Raw genomic sequence first — 22585 nt, 5'->3', positions numbered from 1 at the left:
TATTGACTTGTACTTGGTTCACTTTCTGAGTTACCTTGCATAATTCAATTGTTTTAAAGCCTGTTAAGACTAAGTGCTTTATTTTATAACCATCGGAATTATCAAAGACAGCTGAGGAGGTCTTTGAAGATCTTTCCTTTATGTGTGTGGCTGAGAAAATGTGTTGTATTTACTTATATGTACTCTGATTAACATGATTACATAAGACCAAATACAAGCGTGTAAAGAAGTCCTTCTTCCTGTCTCTCCTAGAATCTAGATCTACCAACAAGCAGCAGGAGGTGCCTGACTGCACGGCAAGTTCTGATGAAATGGAGGGTTTTTAAAACCAGACAGTCTGCACATCCACCGCTTAACTAACTTGTCCCCTCGGGGAAATCATTTAATCTCTCAGAGCCCAATGTGAAAAACGGAAATAATAATAGAACAGTTTTCTTAAAGCTGCTGAGAAAATTAAAAGAGGTAATCATGAGCATCTAATACTCAATAAATATTTGTTATTACTATTATTACTATTTGTGTCAGAGTTGGGGAATTGAAAACTGTACTTGGGCAAATTTGTTTAATGAAGGGCTGCCAAAAGTTAGCTGCATGCAGCTTCTCCTGGTGTTTTGTTCGTGGCTACAGAAAGGGTTGCAGATAAGAAAATTTTTTTCTGAGTGGCCCTTAGATTTTCTACCAGGAAGAAACATTTACTTCACTGTTCTTAACTGTCAACCTCTTCAAGACTTCCCTAGTTGGCTGTCAAGACTTTATTTTACACTGCACATGGCAAGTGGCCAGCACTCTTACATGTTTCTTCCCTAACTCACAGGTCTTTCCATGGCCTCCACTGGCTTGGCAGCTCCATTTACTCCCCAGACATGCATTACCTTGGAATATCGATCTTCTCTTGGCATAGTGTCAGCCTCCAAATCCCATTACTTCATCCTGCTCAGCATCTCTACTGATTTAATTATCCATCTCCACTGCTCTCCCCCAACATTTTTTTCCTTTAATATGGTTAATGATTTATAGTATTTAGTTCCTTCAACAGCTGTGCTTGAAAGACACAGTCTGGGCAGTTAATGACCTGTGAATTATTTAATAGCGAATGTAATGACCTCAGAATTGAATTGATGCTTTATAAGTAATTTTGATGGTCTTCTTTCTAGGTTTGGTGAGGTGGGCCTGTGGGAGTTTTTTCCCTTTGAAGATACATGGCTCTGCAAAAATTGAAGGTAAATATATAAGAAAGGTCAGGGAGTTTTAGGCCAAAGGCAGAGAAAACAAAAATTCTCAGGCTTAAGGATGGAGGGAAAATGTAATGCAAAAAAAATCAAAAAATATTTTCAAGGTGAGGGTGGAGGCAGCAGGACATACAGAGCTGGTTGATGGAGACAAGGATGTGGAGAATTCAGGGACGAAAAATAGTCATATGTGACAGAGGAAGAAAATCAGTTAATATGGCTCTAACCTCTTTCTTCATCCTGTATGTTGACTCTTTCTTCCTGGAGCACCTCATGGGCTCTATAAAGTTCTAGCTCAGCTTAATAAAAGAACATGAATCAGTCTGGGAAGAGAACTGGGTGGCTGTAAAATGTGTAATTACAACAAGGTAAATGCTGGGCAGAACACAAATTTAGAGAAACATGATTGGCAGAGATATTATTTTAATAATTAATTTGCAGTTGGCCTCATTAAAAAAGAAAATAGCATTTGAGGAACACTATGTTAGACCGAGCCAAGAATCAGAGAGGAGACTCACAAAATGTAAAATTGTACTAAACCATTCTACACAAAGGTCTGGGTTTTCTTCTGAAGTTGTTGGTCAGACCCACCAGCACTGCCTGTAGTACTGATGTGATGTCAGGAAAGCTCCCCATGAAAACATAACGCCCTAGACAAAGGCTCTGTAGGGTAGAAAACCCTGAGGTTACATGAGTTTTTATCATATTGAAAAAGCCCTGCTGATTATCTTTTCATGGTCCCAGAAGTTATGAGATCTTAAAAAGCCCCCCAATTTCTATTCAATTCAAATACCTAAAAATTAAGAAGCCCTAGCAAAACCTCTGAACACTATGTTCTTTTCTTATACCAACTGTCATTTCCAACTGACAATCCTTTTCAAATGTCATTAAAGGGAAGCTTATTAGCTAACTTCCTGACTGGACAGCATGGTTAGTAGTGCTGGGTAGTGCTGAAAAATGACAAATAAGGTGATATGCTAAAATCTGCCACTGTGTTGACCATGGTAAGCAAACTGCCTGGAATCAAGCTTTCTGAGAAAAATAATTCAGAGGCCTGGAAATTTCTACAGGCCACTTGGTTATAAATGTGCTCAGGTTGGTTAGGTACAGGCTTCTCCACCTGCACTGTGGAGAAGCCAGCCCACTAATTTATTCATATGTATATTCCTATAGGCCACAAAATTTACTTATTTCTTACTATTTGCCTCTAGGACCTCTACAAGTATTAAAAATATTGAAGAAGGCTTTGAAGAAGAAAGAACTTGCTTTACTTACTATGTATATATATATACATATATACTACTTATATATATGCCTACTTATATATATACTATATGTACTTACTATATATATATATATATATATATATAGACACACACACACACACACACACACACACACACACACACACGGTTGATGGAGAGAAGGATGTGGAGAATTGACAAAATGATCATTAAAAAATCCAAATCAGATCAAGTCATTTCCGTCAGTACCTCATCAGTGTCTGGCACATTGTAAGAATGCAATAAACATTTGTTAAAAGAGTGAATGAGTTAATTGCTGAATGAGTAACTTGCGCGAGGTCCTAGACCTAGAATTGTAATCTGAGTCTGTCTCATTTCATCACGATATACACCTGCGCCTGCAATCCAGGGGCAGTGCCCTGGATTCTCCAGCCTGTCCCCCTATTCTCCAGTCTGTCTTGCTGAGAACAAACAGCCACGCTTCACCAAATTTCAAAATATGTATCATAAAATGGCTTCACTCTACACAGAGTAGAGCCATAAACAGATTTCTTAGGCATTTTTAAATGTAATTTAAAGGTTGCTAAGCAGAAGAGGGTGGATGTTTTTGTCATTTTTCTAAGGTTTTTGCTAAAGATCTAATAATATTGGCTAAAATCACACACATGGGGCACTCTGTCAAGAATTAACACAACAGGTATCTTTCACCACCCATTAACCATGGATCATAGACACACAATTCCACTTTTCTGTGTCTCAGTTTTCTCATCTGTGAAGTGAAAATAACAGCAGCTTCCTTTCTGGGATGCCTGAGGGTTAAATAAGAATACAGGTAAAGCACATAGAATAACACCTATTAGTTGGAACTATCATTAACTATAATCATATTGGAAATATACCAAAGATTTGTGGGGTTTTTTGGTGAGTGTTTTAGAGAGCGAAAGAACTTTTGGTAAATCATATTATTATCCTCTAATTTGGAAATGTTATAGCAAGTTGACAGTTGAATGTGTATTCCACCTCTCGGTGATTACAGGCAGGTTTTTATTACTAGAGAGTCTGTGCCTCACCTCTCTCTCCTTAGCCTCTGAAAAGCTCATTCCCCATATCTTTCCTTCCAGTAAGGAACTGACATAAATGTGACAAAATGGCTTCTCAGGCAATTTCATCTGAGGAACTAAACAGAGTCCTAAAACAGTAAAAATGAGGAAAGGAGGCATCTGGGGCTGCCAAACAGACAGCTTGCTGTGCCACAAATGGGGGATTGGCACGCACTTAACACATATGCCAGGGCCTGCTGTGTCTTATGCGAGCGTAAAGACTGAGCTGACAAGGGGAGGAGGGGTAGGTTTGAGTGGAAAAAGGCAGTTTAAAGAGAGTCCGGCCAAACCGGTTTCTGAAGAAGAGATCTAGAGCATGTACAACTCCTTCTTGGAACTCAGAGGTGAATATGACATTCTCAGTTTCTTCTGAAGAACAAATTAAATGAGGAGGATTATAACTGCAGCTATGGAGACATAGGGTACATCCTGGGAAGAGCTTAGAACTGAACCAGAGGGCAAAGAAAGATCTGTACATAATTCAGGAAGAGATATTTACTACCAGAGGAGCCCATTCTCAGCTTAGGAGAGATGAAATCCCATCTTGTCTGGAAACTCAAGCCAGGAAATGTTTATTGAGCACTGGTAGTTCTATGTACATGGCAGGAATTCAACTCAGTCAACACAGTGCCTTCTAGTTTAGGGCCCTTTGGAAGGGACAATAGAAGAGGAACAAGGAGTTTGGGAAACTCTTCCTAGGCCAGATCCTGTCCAACATGGCTCTACCATAGACAGAAGTCTCTCTGCTGCCCATGAAATCAAAAGTGAAAGCTCTCGGGGCTCCTTTCTCTGTGTGAGGCATCTCTAGCTAGCAGAGTGATTTAACACTATTCTGCTGAAAATTCAGTAGAGCTTCTGCTTTTTAATTGGAAACACTGTAATATCAGGTCTTTTCACATTCCATGTACTTCTTAGATTGTAAAACTAATATATAAGTTCCTCAAAAACACGGTAGTTTTGAATAGCAGCTGGTATTCCCATTTCCGGATCAAAATGATTTAGAAGGCATAAGAGCAATTTTTCTCTGTTCCTGAAAGCTCCCAAATTGTCTGGACCTTTTTCAAGTCTCATAACAAATTCAGAATAAATATGCCTTCCATTTAATGAAATATATGCATGTATTACCTGATAGAGTGTGTTGGCCTATGGTTGGGCAGGGAATATCTTAGAGATACAGAAAATGTTCACAAAAGTCATTCTTTATGATAGCATGGGAAATTAGAGGATTCATTTCATTTGCCTCCACCTAATCTGCAGTTAAGCACGATGGTGTATTCTTGCAGAGGAGCCTCACCAGCAGGCACAGAAGCTGCTCCAAAGTACTCATGATGTGGGAGAGGTGATCCAGGGAGACTTGGTCCCTGTTCATGGGACAAATAGGAGATACACATGGGGACAAAGAGGAGACAACACAAAGTAGCATCTAATTGAGTAATAGAATACATAAGGCCAATTAGATACTGAAAGGAATTTATCCTTGGGAAAACCTCACTGGGTACTTGAGCTGAGGAAAACAGATTCACATTCACCTGGCCAAGTATTGGCTTCAAATGAGTGTGGATACAAATACGTCTCCTGCAGAGGCATTGGTTTAGAGACAATGGAGAGGATGGATATGGGTAACCACGGTGTCATTTCCAACAGCTACTAGGAAGTAAGCCATTGGAAGAGAGTGTTGCTTCCTTATGGAGAATGCACTGCAAAAAATTCAGCATAGCTCACCATTGTTCTGAGATTTCAGGGGTCAAGACCTCAACTTCTCATGATGCCTTCGTAGGAGGTCAACAACTGTCTGTTGAATGTGTATAAACTTCTGAATCATGAGCAGCCTTGGACAAAGATATCTTTTTCTAAGCATAGACTCAGTAACAACCAATCAGAAAATAAAGTTCTACCTAAGTTTCCAAATTAGAATAAGATGGATACCAAACTCAGAAATTCAAATAGAACTCAGAGACTTAATTAGCCACATATTACTTCCAAAATGTTACTGAGTTATTTTACAATCTTAAACTAAATCATATAAAACTCCACTCAGCTCATGAGTAAGTTTTGTCAATACTGATTATGCTGGGAGCCTCAGGCACGTGCCAAGTACATTACCATGCTGTTGTTTTTCCAGTATTACATAAAACCTTCAAGTTTTTCAAACTTGAACCACTGTAATACTGACTTCTGTGGGTTAGGAAAAGAAAAAAAAAAGGAGCCTTTTAGAGAAGGTTAATTTAAAAGATAAGCATAGTTTGCATGTAACCAGAGTAAAGGTGCTACTCTTTCAATAATGCCTTCCCAAACTGAAGCATGAACAAACTTTACTGAGGCATAATTATAGGAAATTTGCTTAAGGGAACACAGAAGCATAGAGTTGATTTTCAAAAGCTGGCATTTGCCTTCTCATCAGCTTTGCTTCGTGAATAATTAGATTCATTCATCAGCCTCTTTGTTCACTGTAACAGCCTCAAATCAAGCACTTGCCTGTTCTGCACAGCGTGTGGGGATGCAGTGGCGTAGGCTCCTTGGAGAAAGCAGAAGTTTGGCTTCAGGAGGAAGCCATTCTCAAGACCCATTCTCAAGCCTGTCAGAGTGAGTTAGGTCCTATCTCTGCACACCTCCTCCTCAAAACTACATGAAAGATTTAGTATCCATTGGTAGTTTTAACTCATTCTCATTCAACATTTATAAGTTGACATTTTCAGCTGAGAAGCCCTTTAGGATATAAATGAGGAAATTTCCCTGGGAGAATCGGGGGTGGGAATGGGAATTTGTTCTTTAGACTGCATATCTCGAGCACAGATTTGTTGAGCAAGGAAGTCTGTTCTGGTGTTAGTGGGGCCCAGTACTGTGGCTTCTCACCAGGTAGACCCACCACTGGTTTGCATCTTAAGGCAGCACTTACAAAGTGAACTCACCGCCCCCTTCTTCCTTCCTTCACAGCATTTCCCTCCTTATACCATATGCTCAAGTTTCTTTGAAAAATGTTTTAAAGTACCTATCACGTGCCAGATACTATGTTAAATACTTTATTATCTCATTAATCTTCAGAATAACCCTAGGCAGTAGCTACTATTAGTAGTCCATTGTAGAAATCAGGAGACTGAAGTTTCAAGAGGTTAAATAACTTACAGAAATGTAATTCCAGTGCTTTGGGAGACTGAGTCAGGAGGATCACTTGGGGCCAGGAGTTCAAGACCAGCGTGCCAACATAGTGAGACCCCCATCTCTACCAAAAAAAAATACTTAGCCAAGCATGATGGCATGTGCCTGTAGTCCCAGCTACTCAGGAGGCTAAGGCAGGAGGATCTGTTGAACCCAGGAATTCATGGCTGCAGTGGGCTAGGACTGTATAGCTGCACTGCAGCCCGGGCAACAGAGCCAGACCCTGTCTCCAATAAATAAATAAATAACTCACAGAGGTCACACAAGTGACAAAGCCAAGTACATATTCCCACTCCAGAATCTGAGTTTTCGGCCCCTACCCTATACTTGCATAGAAAAGACAACACACACACACACACGCACACACACACAAGCAAAATCAGCTATAATCTCATCACTCAAAGGTAACCCTTATTAACACTTTACAGATGTTTTCACATATGTAAAACTAGATCATCTTTGAATAAAAATGAAATAACACAATAGCTTCTGTTTTGTAGACTACTGCTTTTCACTTAGCAACATAATCTAAACATTTTTTTCCCTTGTTGGTGGTGTTCGCAGGAAAAAATCAGACTCTGTAAAGTATTTTACAGAGGTTTATTCTGAGCCAATCTGAGTGACCATAGCCTGGGGAACACAGTCTCAAGGCGTCCTGAGAAAGCGTGCCTGCAGCGGTCAGGTTATGCTTTGGTTTTATACATTTTAGGGAGACAGGAATTGTGGGTGAAATCACAGATCAATACATGGAAGGTATACATTGGCTCAGTCTGAAAAAGTGAGACGCTTGAAGTGGAGGCTTATGAATCATAGGTGGGTTTTAGGGATTCTTTAGTTGGCAATTGGTTGAAAGAGTTAAGCTTTGTCTGAAACCTTGACGTCAGTAGAAAGAAATGCTTAAGAGAAGGGAGTCTGCCGTCATGTGAGGCTGTACCACAGTCAGGTTGGAAAGTAAGCCACATTATACTGGGTCATTACAAAAACCCATTTAATGAGATTTTGTGGTTCACAGGGTGTGACTTAACCCTTGCCTTGTATAACCTTCGGTCTTGTTTATAATTCTGTATCTTATGGTCACAAACAGTCTGTTTTGTCAGTCTTATCATCTCTATTTTAACCTTAATGCTGGTCACTTGTGCCTAACTTCTAGGAGGACATGAGTTGTGTCTGACCTCTGTTCTCATCACGGCCAATAACTCAGTTTTTCAGGCTTTTTGGGGGTCCCCTTGGTTAAGAGGGGCTCCATTCAGCAGGCTGGGAGGCTTGGGATTTTACTTCTAGTTTACAGTGCCTATTCTCCTTCAATGTGATTTTTGGATGACTGGTATTCCAACATGTGGATGATCCACTGTTTAATTCTAAAAACCGTGCTGCAGTGTATGTCTTTGTACATAATCTTTGTGAACCTAACTCTGAGCGGCTGCTGTGGCAACCTAAAGGCAACAGGCCTGGAGAATAAAGGACTGGCTGAAGCAGAATCTCTTCCCAACTGAGTCTTGTCTGCACTGAGGCCATGACTATCCAATGGCACAAATCGCACCGTGACTCGTAGCACCTCTGGTCTTGCTGCTTTTTATCAAGTTGGTATAACTATGATTAAAGCTTTTGTTGAACTACTGTTATCTTTTGTTCCACATGGTTATATGGTTATTATGCAGTTATTTTATATTTACTAGTTATTTTACATTTTGTTATATAGTCACTTTGCACCGAAGAAAGCAAAGTTCTTTTATCTGAGGAAGGCAAGTCCTTTTAAATTATCAGGCTGGGGGAGGGCATGAAAATGAGACAGCAATCATGTTGTAACTCTCCACTTTGAGCTATGTATTCATCTCTTGAAACCGCTTACTATTGCCATAAATAGCTGTCCATTAACCTAATAATGCCACACTGGACACTATAACCCACATCCTATAGCTTAAAAACATACAGCCAATCATGTGTATATCTATGTAACAAACCTGCATGTTCTGCACATGTATCCCAGAATTTAAAGTATATTTAAAAAAAAAGAAAAAAAATGACATTTAAAATACACCCCCCCAAAAAAAACCAAAAACAAACATATAGCCAATCAATGATCAATGTTATTTCTGCAAACCAATGAGAATTCCTGACAAACAACTTTGTATCAGCCCACTCTGTCACCATTTTTGCCTTTAAAAGCCTGTTTGTAACAAAGGCTGAAGGGAGCGCATATCCAAGGTTAGTTAAGTCTAAGTCTTCTGGGCAGCTGCCCTCACTTTGGCTCAGGTAAACTCTTTAAATTATATTTTGTGCCTCAGTCCCTTCCTTTTAGGTTGGTAGCATGTACTCTTTCCTCAAGAGGAACCATAATTTATCAGTTTCCTTAATAAGCCTACAAAACTGTGTATCTCCACACTCCCTTTGCTATGGTTTGAAGATGTTCCCTCCAAAATTCCGGTGTTAAAACTAAATGGCCAGCTGGGTGTGGTGGGTCATGACTGTAATCCCAGTACTTTGGGAGGCCAAGACGGGTGGATTACCTGAGGTCAGGAGTTTGAGACCAGCCTAGCCAACATGGTGAAAACTCACCTCTAATAAAAATACAAAAATTAGCCAGGTGTGGTGGCACAGGCCTGTAATCCCAGCTACTCGGGAGGCAGAGGTTGCAAGGAGCTGAGATCACACCACTGCACCCCAGCTTGGGCGACAGAGACAAAACAAAACTAAACTAAATGGTCAATGTGATAGTATTGTTGGCCCCACTGTGGGTGGGGCTTTTAAGAGGTATTCAAACCATTGGGCTCCTCCATTTTGAACGGTATTAAATGGCCTTATAAAGGGACTTGACAGACAGGATTGGTCCTCTTTTGCCCTTCCACCTTCTGCCATGAAATGATACAGCAAGAAGGTCTTCACAAGATGCCAGCACCTTGATCTTGTACATCCTAGCCTTCAGAATTGTAAGAAATAAATTTCTGTTCTTTATAAATTATCCAGTCTCAGATAAGTTTCTGTTCTTTATAAATTACCTAGTCTCAGATATTTTGTTATAGTAACACAAAATAGACTAAAACACCTTCAAATCGTCTTTCAAAGAAAGTTAACAGGGAGGGAGCAAAAAACAACCAGAGGGGTAGTGAAATATTAATACCCTTGACTTTTTCTTGAGAAGGAAATCACTTAATACCTCTGCCCAAGTTTGGGTTCATTAGCCATATGGATGACTGAAGAACTTAGAACACCTCAACAAACTGCACGTATTCTCCTAAGTATGATCCATACTCCATCATCTAACTGGGCAAATGACCAGAAAAAAATACTGTAGAAAAAAACATTCAAAACGTTCTTATTTCTGATCTCCATAGGAGCTTATTAAAGGAACAGAAATATAAAGCAAAGTAGTTTGAATTATATCAACCCTTCAAATGCCATTTTCAATGTCACTTTCAAGCACTATTTTCTATTAGGAGACAGATACTATGTAAATTTCCGTGAAAATTAGCATTGATATAGCATTCTATACTTTCAAAATGCTCGCACCATCAATTACTAATTAGCATAACATTTCAGAGCCATCCTAAGCTTTAATTATAAAGAAATTCCTTTCTAGCATGGTTCCCTTCATATGAAGAAAGTTATTCCTTCACCACCTTCTAGGTCCCAGCCATGTCAGAACAAAGTTTAACCCTTCTAAATCTCCTGATTTTAAATTTAGTCACTTGCCACATTGCTTAGTCTCTCCCAGAGAAAAACAGTATACTCAGTGTTATAAAAATCAAGGCTCAACCCGAAATCTGGGAAATTTGAAGTGTACTCTACGTAGTGCTTTATACACCCAAAGCTTGCACTGTTTATTCAACTAACATTTATTTATTGCCTACACACATGTCAAGCGTCAAGTCTCCATCTTGCCCTCATTGAGGTTAAAGTCTAGAAGTAGAAACACGCATTACAGTGCGGTGATGCTCAGAGAGAGGGAAGCCCTGGAAGGTGAAGGGGAATGGGGAGGGGCAGACGATTCAGCTTGGAGGGAGGTGGGAGATGCCTCCTGGGGAAACCTTGCTGAGAACTTTGGAATGTCTCTGCTGCCATTTGAGTTCCATATTATTTTTTTTAACCAATCCTATTTCTAGACCAGTGCTATTATTTACTTAATTACACTTAAATCAAATTTAAATTGATACATTCTTAGCTTTGCCCCAAGTATTACTAATCATAAAATAATGCGTTTGATGTACTAGTTATGTACTACTTTATCCTAATACATAATAAAATAATACATTCAAATAAAAAATTCAGCAAGCCGCCAAAAAACGGTAAAGCAAGGAAGGGACAGGAAGAATTTACTGACTTTTAGGAGCCTCATTCAGTGTGGAGAATAGAATATAGTTAACATTGGAGTCAGGAAAAACTGTTAGGATGTCATTTGCAGTCATTCCAGAGAAATGATAAAGGCCTAAGTTAGAGTAGTAGAGGTAGGGAGGAAAAAGGAGAACCACTTCCAGAAATGTTAAGACTGCACATGTAGAAGTGCAGACTGATTTGATTTTGAAGGTTAGAGGAGGAGAAGGAAATCAAGTTTAGCTCTAGGTTTCTTTGAGGGGCAAAAAAAAGGACAGTCAGGTCATTTACTGAGATAAAACTTAACGGAAGAAGAACATGGAGGGCCAGGTGGGGGTGGTGCATCCATTTCATTTTGGATACATTGATTTTGAGGTATTCCATGAATATCCAAGAGGAAATGTGAAGTTTGCTGTTGAATATTTGTGCCTGGAACTCAGGAAAAACAATGTGTGGGCCATCTGCATATCGGTGACGAATGAAGACACAGAAGGAGAAGCAGAAGCAATCAATGCAGCAAGAGTAAAGAAAGTGAAGAGAAGGGAAGAGGAAGAGAAAGAAGAGAAGAAGCCAATGTTTAAGGGAAAGATAGTGTATTCAAAATCGGCAAAAGAGACTGAGAAAGCGTGGCCAGAGACAGAAGGGAAACATAGAGTGAAACCAAGGGACTAGACAGTTCCAAGGAAAAGAAAAAAGCAGTACACAGTGTTCAAGGCTGAAGAAAGGTCATGTGATACAAGGTCTAAGATATTCCCACTGAGTTCCATACCTGGAAGTCCTCCGGGACTTTGGCAAGGTAGTTTCAGTGAAGTCAGGGCAGAGCCAGGCTGCTGTGGTTGGAGGACTGCACAGGGGTAGGAACAGTGGTGCATAAACCTGAACATGGAGAAAAGGGCAGGCATTGGGTGGGGCGCACCTGCCAGAGGGGATCTAGGATGGATAGTGCCAAGTTCTTTTTCCTTTCCCCTCATTGACTTGAGTGTGTTTATACGTTGAGGGGAGAGAGCCACTTAAAAGGCAAAGGGTAAATGTAAAGGTAAGAGAGAGAAAAACTTGACTGAAATTCCTGAGAAAGTGGGACCAGATGTCTTAGGTGGAAGAGTTAGCCTTGGAAGAGAATCAGAGATACCCTCCTTCTGAGGTTGAAGGAAAGGAGATGGAGATGCATGTAGATACAGAAAATGTACTGGGATGGAGCACTGTGATGGGAGAGTCCCAGGCTGATAGCCTCTAGTTTTGTTTGTTTGTTATGTTCAATAAGTAAGAGACATGATCTTATGAAGAAGAAAGATGTTGGTTAGGAGACATAGAGTGTGAGTATATCTGTGAGTATTTGGAATACCTTTTCCTGTGTATGACATAGGAGGAAGTTAGTAGAATTACCAAGCATGAGAAAGGGATGGAAGGAAATGAGCTAAAAAAATAGATAAAATATAGTATGGGAAGAAGGTGGGCACAGAAATAATAGGTCATGGCCAAGGTTCATGCTGAACAGCCTGCTGGAAACAACAGAAACAGAGCTTTGCATCGTAACTCACATCAGTTCTCATGACATTGATTTAAAAAGCAGGTGCAATTGGGATGTCCATGGAATCACAGAAGTAAGGGATCTTACTCACTAATGAGGATAACGAATATTCTGTCTGGCTACTCCAGGCAAGGCAGGAACTGCTCTGTCAGAAGACAACATGTCTCTAGCCAGTCATGGTGGCCCACACCTGTAATCCCAGCACTTGGGGAGGCCAAAGTAGGAGGATGGCTTGAGTCCAGGAGTGTGAGACCAGCCTGGGCAACATAACAAGACTATCTCTACAACAAAGAAAAAAAAAGTCTCTAGTACCCTCCAGAACATACACGTGGATGTATGAACATAGATGTGGAGACGAGGGCTTCTGAAAGCCCTTATGATTCTGGGGATCCCATGATCAGCATTTTTAGCAACTAGCTTTTCTGTTCGGGACTAAAAAAAATAGAAAAGCTACTGGCTAAAAATGCTGACCATGGGATCCCTTAGAATTATAAGGGCTTTCTGAAAGATTGCCATTTATTCTTTTATTTATATCTTTATTCCTCTTCAGTGCCTTTTTTTTTGTTTGAGATGGACTCTCACTCTGCCGCTCAGGCTGGAGTGCAGTGGTGTGATCTCGGCTCACTGCAACTTCCGCCTCCTGGGTTCAAACAGTTCTCCTGCCTCAGCCTCTCGAGTAGCTGGGATTACAGGTGCACACCACCAAGCCCGGCTAATTTTTGTATTTTTAGTAGAGACGGGGTTTTACCATGTTGCTCAGGCTGGTCTCAAACTCCTGACCTTGTGATCCGCTTGCCTTGGCTTCCCAAAGTGCTGGGATTACAGGCGTGAGCCACCGTGTATGGCCTTTTTTTTTTTTTTTTTTTTTTTTTGAGGCAGGGTCTCACTCTATCGCCTGGCTGGAGTACAGTGGTGGATCATAGCTCATTGATCACAGCTCACTGCAGTGTGGAACTCCTGGACTCAAATGATCCTCCCACCTCAGCCTCCCAAAGTGCTGGCATTACAAGTGTGAATCACCACGCCCAGCCTCTGTTCACCATTTTTTTTTTTTTTTTTTTGAGACAGAGTCTCGCTCTGTTGCCTAGGCTGGAGTGCAGTGGTGCGATCTCGGCTCACTGCAGGCTCCGCCCCCCGGGGTTCACGCCATTCTCCTGCCTCAGCCTCCTGAGTAGCTGGGACTAGAGGCGCCCGCCATCACGCCCGGCTAATTTTTTGTATTTTTAGTAGAGACGGGTTTCACCGTGTTAGCCAGGATGGTCTCGATCTCCTGACCTCGTGATCTGTCCGCCTCCCAAAGTGCTGGGATTACAGGCGTGAGCCACCGTGCCCGGCCTCTTCACCTCTTAAAGAACATCCTCCCCAAATTCTAGCATTCCTAGAAAAGAAATACATAAAGCCACAACTAGATGAAACAGATAAAATTCTGCTTTTCTCCTGTCACAAGGTTGGATATGCATATAATTTCCTTGAAAATGCTATTCCTGCCAAGGTTCTTATGTATTAGGGATAAAAATAAAACCTGTAGCACAAGATTCTATGTTTTAGAGCAAATGTTTAGATTGTATGTGTTTAGACGGGTACGACTATATTATATGTATCAGATGAACCCTTGTGAAAGTTTAAACACATTGAATTGCAGACTTAACTTGGGTAGCTCTTAGAACTGAGACCGAAAACACAGATGGGGAGTCATTGGTGTCACCAGCTGAACAATTCCAATACAAACTGAAGCCAGCAAGAGTTAGCACACAACCATACAGGCAAACGAACCAGCTGCATTCCCAAAGACGATCTGTAATGTATGATTAAAACGGGGGCTTTTCTTTCATCAGAAAATCACAGACCTAGGTTTGTAATTTAGAAGCAAAAATAAATCCAGTCTGGTCTAGTGGCACTGACAGGTCAAACACAAATAGTACACACTTGGGTAAATTAAGGCAATAGCTATAGTGGATGTCATTTACTAATAGTTTATTATGAGGTAGGCACCTGCACCAGACACTTTTTATATATTATCTAATTTAATTCTCATAGCTCTCAGGGAGGTTATTATCCTCATTTAACTGGGGAAAAAAAAAAAAAGAAAAAAAAAAGAAAAGGCTGGGCACAGTGGCTCACGCCTGTAATCTCAGCACTTTGGGAGGCCAAGGCAGGCGGATCACCTGAGGTCAGGAGTTCAACACCAGCCTGGCCAACATGGTGAAACCCCATCTCTACTAAAAATACAAAAATTAGCCAGGCATGGTGGTGGGCACCTGTAATCCCAGCTACTCGGGAGGCTGAGGCAGAAGAATTGCTTGAAACTGGGAGGTGGAGGTTGCAGTGAGCCGATAACACACCATTGCATGCCAGCCTGGGCAACAAGAGTGAAATTCCGTCTCAAACAACCACCACCACCACCACCACTGAGGCTCAGAGAAAGTGCCGGCCTATGGTTACACCACACAGTAACGACAAGTTTAGAATTTTAGCATAAGGTCTGGGCCACAAAAGTACCTGTTCCTAGTTATTATGCTAATTATGCTGCTAATTATCACTAAAAAGCATAATGTGGCCAAACAAGCATAGGACGAAAAGTTTCTGCCTTGCTGCCAAATATTTTGGTGTGCTGTAAAGAAAGGTGGAAGACAGAATCCCTTGCAATGCATTTTGACGGCAGTGTATAGGACAAAGGCAGCAGCCTTCAGGCAATCAAGCATGAGCCTCTCAAGTGGCATTCACTTTGAGAAGGTGTGAAATGAAAGCACATATTGGAAAAGCATGCCTGGGTGACCGTCAGGGCACCTGACTTCCATCTGGGCCGTTACCAGAGTGGACCCAATACAAAGCAGCTTCATAGGCCCCCTGTCCAGAGGATTCCACATTCATGATAACCATGAGGACTGTCCTTCACTTGAAATGTTCAGCCTCCTTAACGATGGCAACCTTTCAGACAGTGGAAATGAAAGCTAGAAGAATATAAAGTTTACTCTGGGGAAACTACCAAATTATACTTATAAGGCTTACATTAAATTAGCACATACAGGCATACGTACTTGTAGAGTTAGGTTTTGGAATAATTATAAAGCAGTAAAACCTAAGTAAAAAAAGCCTCAATAAGCTATCCTTCACTGATTCGGAGTAAGCTGTTCAAAAATCACCTTGTAAAATGCAGAACTGGAAACTAGGGCAGTTTGCATTAACTTAAATAATTACGCATGCTCTAAATGACGAGTTAATGGGTGCAGCACACCAACATGGCACATGTATACATATGTAAATAACCTGCGTGTTGTGCACATGTACCTTAAAACTTAAAGTATAATAAAAAAAAATTACGCATGCTCCTATGCTCAGATTTAGGAATATATTTTCCCTTTCAAAGATTTTGTTAAGCGTAATCCATGAATGTGAAAATAAAAATATGGATTATCAATGATGAATGAGTACAGCTTTCTTGAATTTAAATAAGCAATGGCAAAGATCACATTTAGAATTCAACAGAAAGAATTCAGCAGCTCCCTGTCCTTTTTAAAATAATATAGCTAAACGAACACCAGAACTCAACAATTTAAAAATACAGTGTTATTAACAAGAGTGAAAGAGCTTTAGTCTTATTTCAATTAAGATTTCGACTTTAATGAGTAAAATTTAGTCACAAGTAAAGGCCAATTAAATGTCTACCATTTGTTCAATGCTTTGTGGGATTGTAACCCAAATGACCTAAAGATGCCCAGCCAGGGCTCATTAGGTCCCTGTGGCTATTGGTTATTCACTAATATGGGTAAGGTTCTGTCAAATTGGCTCACTTACTTGCCATATGGTGCTAATGAGGGAAAGTTGGGGTTGCTTTTAAACTGGGTGTCTGAGACAGTCACTCAGCAAATGTATGACTTGAGTCACAAAGGGAGCAGGTGAGTGGATGCAGAGGGCTGAGCACTGTTGCTGTGACCAAGAGTTCATCCCAAGAGCATGCTTTGTATTGCCTTTATAAACAAAAAGTAACAGAAAGGAAACAATGTGGATAAAAAGATAGGGAAATCTAGAAATTTAATTTTAAAATCTCATGGGGAGAAAATCTGAAGATCTATTTCTCTATCTGATTTGAATGTCCCTCAAGAATCGTTCGTTTAAACTTAATCTCCACTGTGGCAGTATTAAGAAGTGGGGTCTTTGGGAAGTGACTGAGTCACAAATGTATTGATGTCTTGTAGTGGGGGCTGAAAGGAACAAGCTTAGATTCTTTTGTGCCCTTCTGTCTTATCCGCCACGTGCGGACACAGCGTTTGTTCCCTCTGGGGGATGCAGTAACAAGGCGCCATCTTGGAAGCAGAGAGAAGCTCTCAGCAGACACTGAACCTGCTGGTGCCTTGATCTTAAACTTCCAGACCCCAGAACTGTGAAAAAATAAGTGCCTGTTCTTTATAAATTGCCCAGTCTGTTATTACAGCAGCACAAATGAACTAAGACTATCATCTATCTATCTATCTATTAATATCTATCTTTCTATGTATCTGTCATCTATTTCTTTCTGTGTATCTGTCATCTACCTACCTATCTTCTTTCTTTTCTCTCTTCTCTTTTTTCTATCTATCTATCTATCTATCTATCTATCTATCTATCTATCTATCTATCTGTCTATCTCTATATCTTTCTATGTATCTGTCATCTAACTATCTACCTATCTTCTATCTATGTATCTACTATCTATCTGAAGAATCCAAAAAGGAAAGAAAATTCTTGACACATGAATGCTCTGGAAAAACAAAACAAAACCTTGTAAAAAAAGTTTTGTTATCAGCTCCTTAAAGTTATCACAAAACATATATAGGTGGCACAGACTAAGCTCTACGTTTAATCACTTGTAGGTCTGTGTGCAGGAGAGAAGGGAGGGGGAGGAAAATACATGTTTGATTCTAACAGACTGAAAGCTTGCAATACCAGCTGAGCAGGACTGTGTTAACACCCCAAGCCCACAGTGTGCTGGACCATCAGGAGAAAGAGGCACAGCATGGAGGTCCCCAAGCTCTAGGATGAATTTCTTTCTGTGGTTGTGTAACTGGGCTGATCACTGGCAATAAGGAGCGATCCACCGTACAACATGGTGATAATAGTTAATAACAACGTACAAGATTGTATTCTTGAAAATTGCTAAGGAAGTAGATTTCAAGTGCTCTCACCACAAAATTAAGTATATGAAATAATGCATTTGCTAATTAGCTGAATACAGCCATTCCACAATGTAAACAGATTTCAAAACATGTTGCACATGATAAATATATGTGACTTTTACTTTTCAGATAAAATCAATTTAAAAGATTTAATTTTTTTTAAAGACCAAACAGCACCTAGTGACAGAGTTTAGCCCATAAGTGAAATTGGTTATTTGTACGGTCACTCTCTCAGCAGATAATGTCACTAGGAACAATCGCCTGAGCCTTTTCACACCTGTCACGTTTACCACTGAGTGTTTGCTATCCCTCTTCTTTTTAGAACCAAGCTTTCATGATTATCCCCTCTTTTTTCATTTGGGTTGCGATTCATCATGCTGCATAGCTAGGAATATGATTTCTGATATCTTTCTTGTCTACCCCAGGAGACTGTCTCTTCTCCAGTGTATTTCAGTTTCTGGTTTCATTGTATTGTTTTCCTATAGAAATTGCATATAAAAACTGATTTGAATAACTTCCTTCCTGTTTCAGGTAATAGAGCAGTTTCTGCTTATTTATATTTTTGGATAGGCACACTTCCTATCACTGAATGCTCTAGCCATCAAGGGGGTCTGTGAAGACCCCCACATTTCTTAAAAACCAGCACAGCCTGAATTCTCCAAATTTCCATCCACTGAGTATGGTCACCGCACTACAAGGAAGGCCTGTTACAAGAGGTTTGGTTTAGAATCTACCTCTCTCAGTGTGGTATGAGGAATGGTCATTTTAATTTAATTAACTTATTAAAGTTTAAAGTTTCTAAGTTGAATTTTCTAGTTTATTACTAAATATTTGAAAATAACACTTACTACTGTAAGTCATTCATTCTGAAACATTTATTCTTCACATTTTAACATCTCTGACATTGCAATGCATCTTATGATTGCTACAGACCAGGTGGCAAGTTGTGACAAAGTTGTCACTGCGTTATTCCTGGTGGCATGACACAGCTCTCGAAGTTTCCCAATATTCAGTCAACAAACCATTTAAGGACCCTTTGAGGAAAGAATACAAGATCTGGTTATTGTCTGAATATCTTGCTTTGACATATTCTGGTAAGCTTCAAAAACAAGCAGGATGGAATTCTGATTAGAGACAATAGTAATGCATTCTGTTTCTTAAAGCTACATAGCACCGTTGACACTCTTGGTGGTACAGAGACTATGCTGGGTGGAAAGCATGGGCATCAACCGCTGTTGCAAAAAGTGATTCAGAAACATTGGACTCTGTGTAGATGTTTTAGGAAATTCTCGATCACTTTATTTCACTTATCACTTGGTCTTCTCTACCAAACTCTGAACTCTTTGAAGTTAGGGGAAGGCTCATGTCTTAGTCACCTTCCTCTCTTTAAAGCCCAACTTGTTGGCACATGACAGATAGTGAAGGAATAATTGTTGGATTAAACATTAATGAACATGGAGAAAAAGTAGATGGTAAGATCAACCAGGGTAAAGAGATGAAGGTGAAAGGGAAAACACTATGCGTAAGGCTTAAAAATGGACTTGGTCAGGCATGGTGGCACATGCCTCTTGTCTCAGCTACTGGGGAGGCTGAGGTGGGAGCATCACTTGAGCCCAGGAGTTCAAAGCTGCAGTGAGCTGTTATAATGCCAATTTACTACAGCCTGGGTGATGGAACAAGACATCACCTCTCTCTCGCTCTCAAAAAAAAAAAGATAGAAAAGAGAGCTTGTAAATTAACAAGGAAAAAAAGGAAAATAAGGGTATTTCAGGCACACGGAAAAGCATATTTTGAGAAACACGGCCCTGAAAAAGTAGGTTGTGTTTGGGAATAACAATTAGCTTTCAGACACTTGAAAAGTCATTTACAGTAAATAGTAAGAATGAGACTGAAATGAGAGATTTCAGACCCTGAGGTTTCAAATGCCTTTCTAATTAAAAAAAAAAAAAAAAAAAAAAGAGAAAATGTGGACTTAACTTCTAGGTCACTGATTCTGAATCTTTTATGACATTTATTTCACTCATCATTTTATCATCCAACCATGAATAAATAAAAGCCTGCTTTTTTTTTCAAAAGGAAATTTATGTTTTCTGACTTTATTTTATTTTTAATTGTTGCTAGGCTACAGAGGCATTAAATATCATGGTCATATGATATTTATGAATTGTCATGGTTTTGGTAGACAAACAAATAATTCCTGATTTTCTGTTTAATTGCAACAGTAACTATAACATACAAGAATTAAAAGTAGAGTGGTATCCTTGAGAGATATTTTGCTTAGGACTAAAATATACAACTAGAAATAAAAATTGTGTTAGTAATATAAAAATTCAATAATATGACTGTGCTGTTACTAGCACCAGGTTTGGTGAGAAGTAGGATATCAAAGGCATTTGCTGGGAGGCATGAGCAGAGAAAACGGGACTTAAGAGAATTGTTGGCCAGGCAGGGTGGCTCATGCCTGTAATCCCAACACTTTGGGAGGCCAAGGTGGGCAGATCATGAGGTCAGGAGTTTGAGACCAGCCTGGTCAATATGGTGAAACCCCATCTCTACTAAAAATACAAAAATTAGCCAAGGGTGGTGGCATGCACCTATAATCCCAGCTACTTGGGAGGCTGAGGCAGAAGAATCGCTTGAATCCGGGAGGCAGAGCTTGCAGTGAGCCGAGATCGCACCACTGGAGTGAGACTCCGTCTCAAAAAAAAAAAAAAAAAAAAAAAAAAAAGAGTTGTCATGAATACTCCCAGTAAGCCAAGTGGTGGCAGCAAGTGGCACACCCCGCAGGAACGTGGATTTGAAGAAAGCAGAGGATTTCAATGACAATCTCACATCTTGTTTAGCTTGTTTCTGAAGTCTACCGATTAAGATCATGTATCAGACAATGAGAAGCCATTTCACTTACACTCCACTTTCAGCTTTTAGACTTATAAGGGTTGACAAAATGCAAAAACAAAAATGAAAAGCTGTATGAAAGCAATAGAAAGCCTTGATATTTATAAAACAAATTTATTTAAATAAATTTTTGTAAAGTAACTTTCTAAAAATACCAAATGACTGAAATCATACCAAGTATATTATATGAATATACATAATGAAAATAACAAAGGATAAATAGAACAATCTCCGAATGTTTGAAAATTAAGGATTACATTTCTAAATAGGCCACAGTACAGAGTAGACTGAGTAGAAATCAGAAAACTTTTTGTACAGAAAAATAATTTAGAAATTTATGTCATATTAAAAATAGATGCAGCTAAAGCAGTAGTAAGAGGAAATATTGTAGCTTTGCTATAAGCATGAAGTAAAAGATTCAATATTGTCAATGCCAGTTTTCACCAAGTTTATCTACAGAGTCAGTGTAATTCTAATACAATTTCAGTAGTTTTATGAGAAGATGGTTCTAAAATTTATTTCAAAACCTGAAGGTCCAAGAGTAACTAAGGCAATTCTAAAAGTGAAAAACAAAGATGAAAGTTACACCATCTGTAACACATATTATAAAGGCAAGGTAAACAGTATGGCATTTGTCCTAGGGTAAATAAGTAGACAAAGAAAATACAGTAAAGAATTCAGGCCGGGCGTGCTGGCTCACACCTGTAATCCCAGCACTTTGGGAGGCCGAGGTGGGCGGATCACAAGGTCAGGAGATCAAAACCATCCTGGCTAACACAGTGAAACCGCATCTCCACTAAAAGTACAAAAAATTAGCCGGGCGTGGTGGCAAGCGCCTGTAGTCCCAGCTACTTGGGAGGCTGAGGCAGGAGAATGGTGTGAACCCGGGAGGCAGAGCTTGCAGTGAGCAGAGATGGCGCCACTGCACTCCAGCCTGGACAAGAGGGCGAGACGCCATCTCAAAAAAAAAAAAAAAAAAAAAAAATTCAAAGACAGAACCAAAATACAGTCACCTAATTTTTAACAATGATGCCTCAAACATACAGTGAAGCAACTTTTTTAAACAAATGACCCTCCATAAGTATAAAAATGAACCTTTACTGCTACTTCATACCATAAGCAGAAATAAAGTCCAAACTTAACACAGACTTAAATCTGAATAGCAAAATAATATAGTATCTAGAACACGACAAACAAGAAAATCTCCATGACCTTGTAATGATAAATAGTTTTTATACAGGATGCAGTAAGCATCAACAATAAAGGAGCAATTAATAAATCAGATTTCATTAAAACTAAGAATTTCCATTTATGTAAACACATCATTGGAAGAGTGAAAAGACAAGCCTCAAATGGATGAAGATATATGAAATACATATATCCAACAAAGGATTCAAATCTAGCCTAATAATCAATAGGAATAGGTCAATTAAAACAAACAACAATAGCACTGGGCAAAATACTTGCAGAGGCACCTTCTCCAAGAGAATATGGAAATGGTCAATAAGCATATGAGAAGATGCTCAATATAATTAGCCATCAGAGAAATGAATATTAAAGATACAACATGATATATATCAACCAGAATGGCTAAAATAAAAAAAAAACAAGGTGCCAAATTTTGCAAGGATGTGGAGCAATCAGAACATTAACATAGTGCTTGTGAGAGTGTAAATTGGTACAACCACTTAGAAAACTGACTGGCAATATCTATTGAAATTGAACACATATATAGCCTATTATGTCAGCAATCCCAATCCTAAGTACGTACTGAACAGGAACGTATATGTGTAGGCACCTGAAAGACATGTACAAGAATGCTCATAACATCATTACATATAATAACCCAAACTAGGAAAAACCCAAACATCTATCAGTAGAACAGATCCATTGTGTTATATTCATAAAATGGAATACTATACAACAATGTAAAATAAACCACTGCTGTATCCAACATGTATTGGTTTTATAA

At 39.5% G+C, this 22585-nt stretch overlaps 1 protein-coding gene across 4 annotated transcripts in view; it reads right to left on the bottom strand.

The window, feature by feature from the left end:
• PLD5 (phospholipase D family member 5) overlaps positions 1–22585 on the bottom strand; it is a 433240-nt gene that overhangs the window by 146923 nt on the left and 263732 nt on the right. The window contains exon 1 of one of the 4 annotated variants that reach the window (XM_063670609.1): positions 11807–11891. The exons of the other annotated variants lie outside the window; for them this stretch is intronic. The gene's annotated coding sequence lies outside the window, so the exon portion shown is untranslated. Of the gene's footprint in view, positions 1–11806; positions 11892–22585 lie in introns of those variants that run through there. 4 annotated transcript variants of the gene reach the window in all.

The sequence above is a fragment of the Pongo pygmaeus genome, chromosome 1, assembly GCF_028885625.2.
Source record: "Pongo pygmaeus isolate AG05252 chromosome 1, NHGRI_mPonPyg2-v2.0_pri, whole genome shotgun sequence".
NCBI lineage: Eukaryota > Metazoa > Chordata > Mammalia > Primates > Hominidae > Pongo > Pongo pygmaeus.
This window is presented reverse-complemented; position numbering and strand designations above follow the sequence as displayed.